Source organism: Rattus norvegicus, chromosome 19 (genome assembly GCF_036323735.1).
Source record: "Rattus norvegicus strain BN/NHsdMcwi chromosome 19, GRCr8, whole genome shotgun sequence".
Classification (NCBI taxonomy): Eukaryota; Metazoa; Chordata; class Mammalia; order Rodentia; family Muridae; genus Rattus; species Rattus norvegicus.
Genome location: NC_086037.1, coordinates 29222383 through 29228665, shown reverse-complemented (window position 1 = coordinate 29228665; position 6283 = coordinate 29222383). Strand labels below are relative to the sequence as shown.

Genomic DNA, 6283 nt, shown 5'->3' with positions numbered 1-6283 from the left:
TCCGTGCAGTGACAACCCTATTACCTGTGGGGTCAGGTGAAGCGATTAAGCACTGAAAGGAATAATTTTGTCCCCTTCAGGAAAGTCCTTTACTGCTGAGCACTTATTCTTAGCAATGTGTGTTTTACTCATGGTTTCTTCTGCTGCGGCCAATGCCAGTTATCGGGCCTATATTGCTTATCATGATGAAATCCTACTACTTTTCTGTTAGTAAATATATGGATAATGACACAGAACATGATTGGAAGTTAATTCAAGCCTATTTAGAGGGTAATGAAAGTGCTTCAAAAGTAATTAATGCCTTGAAATATGATGTTCGAATGTCTTTTGGTAAACAGCTAGAAGATACTACCCCTATGGAAATAGCGAAATTATTGGCTGATCAATTGACAGGATTAGATCCCAAGGCTTGTCTTCAAAGGATTTTCCATAGCATGGGAGGAGCTAGTTTTGCCATAATCTTATGTACATTATGTATTATGTTGCTTTATTTTTACCTGACTAAACCCCTACAAGGACCTTTAGCTATGTTATGTAAAGTGTTACTTTAAAACAAAAGAAAAAAGAAGGAATTGTTAAGACATAGAGATGCAGCTCCCAGGCAGGGTCAGGAAAGGCCTGGTGACAGATTCAAGTAGGGGCTGGAATGCCGCCCTGGAGAAGAAAATGTTTTTCTCACTTGGCCTTAAATTATGTTCTGCTGTGTCCCGTTTCTGTGGAAGTGGTTCTAACGCTCTCTTGGTAATGGTGAGTATATTTTGATTATAATAAGAGAGGTGATTTGTTATATGAATATTTTTAGAAGAAGCTTTCGTTTATTCGTCTTTCTTTGTTTAATCTTCCCTCATTGTTCCTGGTATCCTGGGAATAATAATCTTATGGTATCTTGACACAATGAAAATTGTAGTAATGCATATTCTTAGCTTAATACGGATTAATAAAGCTTGCAACTGTGTGCAGTTTCTTCTGCCTTTGCTCTGCATCCCCTGTGTCCTGGGGTATGCGACCATACCCAGGGCCCCAACTCACTACACATTGACAATGGGTCACCCCACAAAACACAGAAGCATCTACCTTAGTCAAAAATGGACATTTTATTGAATGCATACACTAACACTGATTGATCGCATCCATAGCTAAGATACTAGGGGCAGATCCGTGGCCCAAAATACATTCCTCTAAACTTATAAAGAAAGAAAGGAAGAAAGAAAGAAAGGAAGGAAGGAAGGAAGGAAGGAAGGAAGGAAGGAAGAAGAAAAAACACAAAAAACTTAAGCTTCTCATAGGAACTTCGCAGGAAGTGTTGTCTGGCGGTCAGTTCTGATTAGGCCATTTTAGATGAAACAGTGCATAGTGACCCTTAATGTGATGGGCCCTATATAAAGCTTTTTGCAATATTGGAATTTTAACAAACCTCATCCAGAACATACAGCAGAGGCAAGGATGTGATCACCATGTCTTTGCTCTCTATCAGGTTATTTTTCTGTGTCCTTGATTGTCCGGCATAGACAGCAACAATCTGAAATAGCTGGTAGACATGGAACAAAGTGGCTAAAACTATAGTTGTGGGTTGTACACCTCAACTGTCAATGGCTAATGCTGTCCTAGAGACCTCGGAGGCCCCTCTTGTAAGACTGTCTATAGGAAAGTGGAAGCACTGACTTCAAAGTGAACCGGGCCAGCCAGGGAGAGGGCAACATGGATACGTGAGACCCTGTCTAAAACCAGCACAAAAACCAACCCTTCATTCAAAGCATCATCTATTAATTCTTTATTATTTACCACTTTCTCCCTACCAGCCTTTCAGTCTGGAATGGTAGAAAAGGACTGGGAATGTTCCTTCTATTCTAAGGACCTTGATCTCTCTTTCCTTAGGTCCACATTAAGAACACATGCAAATGGGTATCACCATCTGAACAACTTAGTATCATCTACTCAGTATATCTAGCCTAATACTGTGCTATGACAATCTCAAGCTTCCTTGAGTTTCGCTGACCCAGCAAGAAGTATGAAGTACTGAGGCCACACCCCAGTGATCCTTTCAAGGGGTTAGAAGAAAGCCATGAGAGATGCTCCACTTCTTTGTCCTTAGATTAAATCACATTGACACAATGTGGGTGGACTATTTAACCAGACATGTTTCTCCCAACCCCACCTTTCTGAGTTCACACCATGGCAGATTTCATACCCCACCACCCTAGATATTGAGTTTAGTGATATGTAATTATTATTTAAACCTATGTATTAAATTTTGTCATTTTGTTAATTTTTGTGGTTTTCCCAGTCTTCTTTGATTAACTTTCCTAGTTTTATTAATTTATCCCCTGTGTTCTCTGGTATTTTGTCCTTCCCTTCAAACTAAAGTATTCCTTTTAGGATCCTCTATAGAGCTGTCTTACTGGTTATACATATTTTGTTAAATTTATTTTTAGTGTGCATTAGTCAGCACAGTAGCTGTGCAGCTGCCTGCCCTCCATGGTATCAGATCTACTTTCCAAACAATAACGCTCAACTCTTACTGACTGTGTAGCATCTTGGCTGCTCTTTGTTGCACTTGGACAGCCCTCAGGACCAGGCTCTCCTCTCCCTTAACCATGGCTGCTGTCCTCTTCCTCTCTCCTCTCCATCACACACGTTCTTCCTTTATTCTATGGCAGCTTCTTCTTCCTTCTTCCCTCCTCATGATCCTCTCTAGCAAAGCCCTCAAAGCTCACCTCCCCCATCTCTCTGCTGTGCAGCTGTTGGCTGTTGGCTTCTTCATAATCACAGTTAACTGGGAGCAGGGTCAGTTATTTGGGGTTAACCAGTCTTGAGTTCTACAAATTAGCATTAAAATACAAGCAGCGCTCCTGGGCCTTGTGGGCCGGGCAGCCATTTTGGGAAGAGCTTTGTTATGGTTGTGGGCTAGTCACCTCTGCTGGTCGGAGAAGCTGGGGACGCGTCATTAGACGCTGCGAGTTGTCCTTGACCGTAGCCCCGCCGCTGCCGGATTTGCAGACTCAAGTGGCCTTTTTAATGTTTGTGTAATGATGGAGATGGACCCAAATTAGAAAGTGATTTCTTCAATAAAGCAATAGAAGATTCTTCATATCACTTCTGGAAGCACAGTTCAGTTTTTTGGGAAAGAGGAGAACAAGTGAAATACAGAAAATTATTAAGAAGAAAACCTCATTTTGGAATTCTCTTTCTCCTTGACCCTTACCTTTTCTACTTATAATTTTGCTTTGAATGTATAAATAGTTAAGACCAAAGAAATATGATATATATTTAGGAGCTTTATACCAAGACATTTGCCTTGAAAGCTGCTATTCTGTGGCAGGAAAAATATATCAAGTTTCTGTTGGATTCCTTTTACAAAAAACAAAACAAGACTACTTATATCTTTAGATTTTGAAGGTTAAAACCAATGAAAGCATTTATCTGCACACTGCTTTAAGCAGTTGCGTATGATAATGAGATTTCTGTTTTAAAAGCTTTTGTTGTGGATATTGTGCCACTGGAACTGGTTGTGCAGAAGCTCTATCCCAGTGCTTTACTATACAGTTTTGACCTGTCACCCTGATGACATTTCCTGTTCACACCTGAGACCACTTGTCTTTTTAGCCATGACTTTGTTATGAACAGTGTTTGCACTCCCTGTGCAGATGTCCATGTTTTACCTATTTAAGCAACATTATAGTGCCATTACTCAAGGAAGTTGAATGAGGTGAACATAGACATAGCTTTTCCCCCTTTCCCCCCTTTTTTAAATGTAACAAATAACTTTTTATGTTCCCCTTCCCCTTCCCCTTCCCCTTCCCCTTCCCCCTGTGGAAAAGTGTTGGGAACTAGGTATTGAGGATGAGCGATTGAGAGGATTCAGAGGGTGGGCCACACAGAGCTGGGCTTCTTTGTGCTTCATCACAAGGCGTGCTGCTGCCCAGGCTATTTTAGACCCTTTTTACAAGAAAACCTCGTGGAAGATACAGGTGGCAACTTGGATACAGGACCACAGAGGTGACACTCTGAGGATCCTGGCCATGAGGTTGGATGCCTCAACTTGCTGAAAAGACACTGGACCTAAATGGCGCAGCATGACTTTGTTCCTGCTTGGCTAAATTTTTCAACGCCACAGTCAGCTAAGTCATCTACAGCCACCTTTGACAAACACGGAGAGCACCTATCCCTTGGAGAAGGTAGATTTGGAATAAGCCGTCGTAGACATAATTCCTCTGATGGCTTTTTTAACAATGGACCTCTGAGGACTACAGGAGATTCTTGGCACCAACCCTCCCTATTCCGCCATGATTCTGTTGACTCTGGTGTCTCTAAGGGAGCGTATGCTGGAACCACAGGGAATCTGTCTGGTTGGCATGGCTCTTCCCGAGGTCATGATGGCATGAGCCAACGTGGTGGAGGTAGTACAGGAAACCACCGACACTGGAATGGCAGCTTCCATTCCCGGAAAGGCTGTGCCTTTCAAGAAAAAACACCAACTGAAATTAGGGAAGAGAAAAAAGAGGATAAAGTAGAAAAGTTGCAGTTTGAAGAGGAAGACTTCCCTTCTTTGAATCCAGAAGCTGGCAAACAGAATCAGCCATGCAGACCTATTGGGACCCCTTCTGGAGTGTGGGAAAATCCACCTAGTGCCAAGCAACCCTCAAAGATGCTAGTCATCAAAAAAATTTCCAAAGAGGATCCTGCTGCCGCCTTTTCTGCTGCATTTACCTCAGGATCCCACCATGCAAATGGGAACAAAGTGTCAACCATGGTCCTGAATATTTATAAGAACTTGGTTCCCATGGGGCTGGGGATTTAGCTCAGTGGTAGAGCGCTTACCTAGGAAGCCCAAAGCCCTGGGTTCGGTCCCCAGCTAAAAAAAAAAAAAAGAACTTGGTTCCCAAGCCTGCACCACCTCCCTCTAAGCCCAACGCATGGAAAGCTAACAGAATGGAACACAACCTGGATCACTTTCCTCCAGCCGGGAGGCTGCTTTGACCAATCCAGTTTCTGTTACTAAACCAGTGGTACTAGCTGCTGGTGTAGTTCTCAACGCTCCCAAAGAGAGTCCCTCCAGTACTACCCCTCCGATAGAGATCAGCTCCTCTGGCCTGACCAAATTGACCCGACGAACCACAGACAGGAAGAGCGAGTTCCTGAAGACTCTGAAGGATGAGCGCAATGAAGACTGCTCCCAAAGTAGAGACTGTGACAAGCTGGAGGGGCTAAGATTGGAGGGCAGCCACACACCTGAACCAAAGGAAAATGGAGAACAAGGTTGTCTTCAGAACGGGCTTTCTCTACCCATGGTAGAGGAGAGGGAGGTCCTGTCACACTCTCTAGAAGCAGAGCACAGGTTATTGAAAGCAATGGGGTGGCAGGAGTATCCTGAAAATGAAGAGAGTTGCCTCCCACTCACAGAGGATGAACTCAAGGAGTTTCACACGAGAACAGAACAGCTACGAAGGAACGGGTTTGTAAAGAATGGCTTCTTACAAGGCCGTAGTTCCAGCCTGTTCTCCCCATGGAGAAGCACTTGCATTGCAGAGTGTGAGGACTCAGACACGGAAACAAGCAGCAGCGAGACGTCAGACGACGACGCCTGGAAGTAGAAGTAGAAATGCTCGCAGCTGCCCTGCCCCGCTGAGCTCGGCCTTGTGTTAGAGAATATAAAGTTCTTTCCTTTCTTCTGTTGTTGAATACTTCGTGCACAAGGGAAATAGTCATATCCCAAAGACAGAGCCATTGTCCTGCTTAGCTTTTGTTGTTCTTCCCTGTTATCTGCTCAGTAGACATTTGTGTGGTGGGAATTTTTAAGCACACACAGTACCTGTTGGGCTGTGCACAAGTGGGAGCTGTGCAGGCAAAGATGCAGGGAGGGGCGCTGCGCTGCTCAACAGCTTCTGCTCCCAGCCCTGGGCACCCAGCCTCTGCTCACACAATCATTGTCAATGACAAAGTGACTATTGAAGTTATAATTGTATTAAATTAATGCTAATAATTTGGATATTTTATTTTATTTTTGGCTGCTGGGGTAACTTAGCCCTTAACCAAGCATATGTGGTTGTTTTTGTTTGGGTTTTTTTTTTCCTTTTTTTTTGGGTACAGCTGTAAAATATTTGGATATAGGAAATGTTATTCTTGCAGCCTTGATATTCAGGGTGGATTGTAAAATATGAATTTTTGTGAGATTCAAAGATTAAGATTATTTTGATAACATTATTTACAGATTTAAAAGATGTGGTTACCACAAGTCTGTTGAGGGGAAAAACTACTGCATAAAATAACAAACGTGGAATAAATA

The 6283-nt window shown here is 42.9% G+C and overlaps 1 pseudogene; it reads left to right on the top strand.

The window, feature by feature from the left end:
* The first annotated feature begins 3239 nt into the window (after window positions 1-3239).
* On the top strand, window positions 3240-6283 carry LOC134483564 (vasculin-like protein 1; annotated as a pseudogene).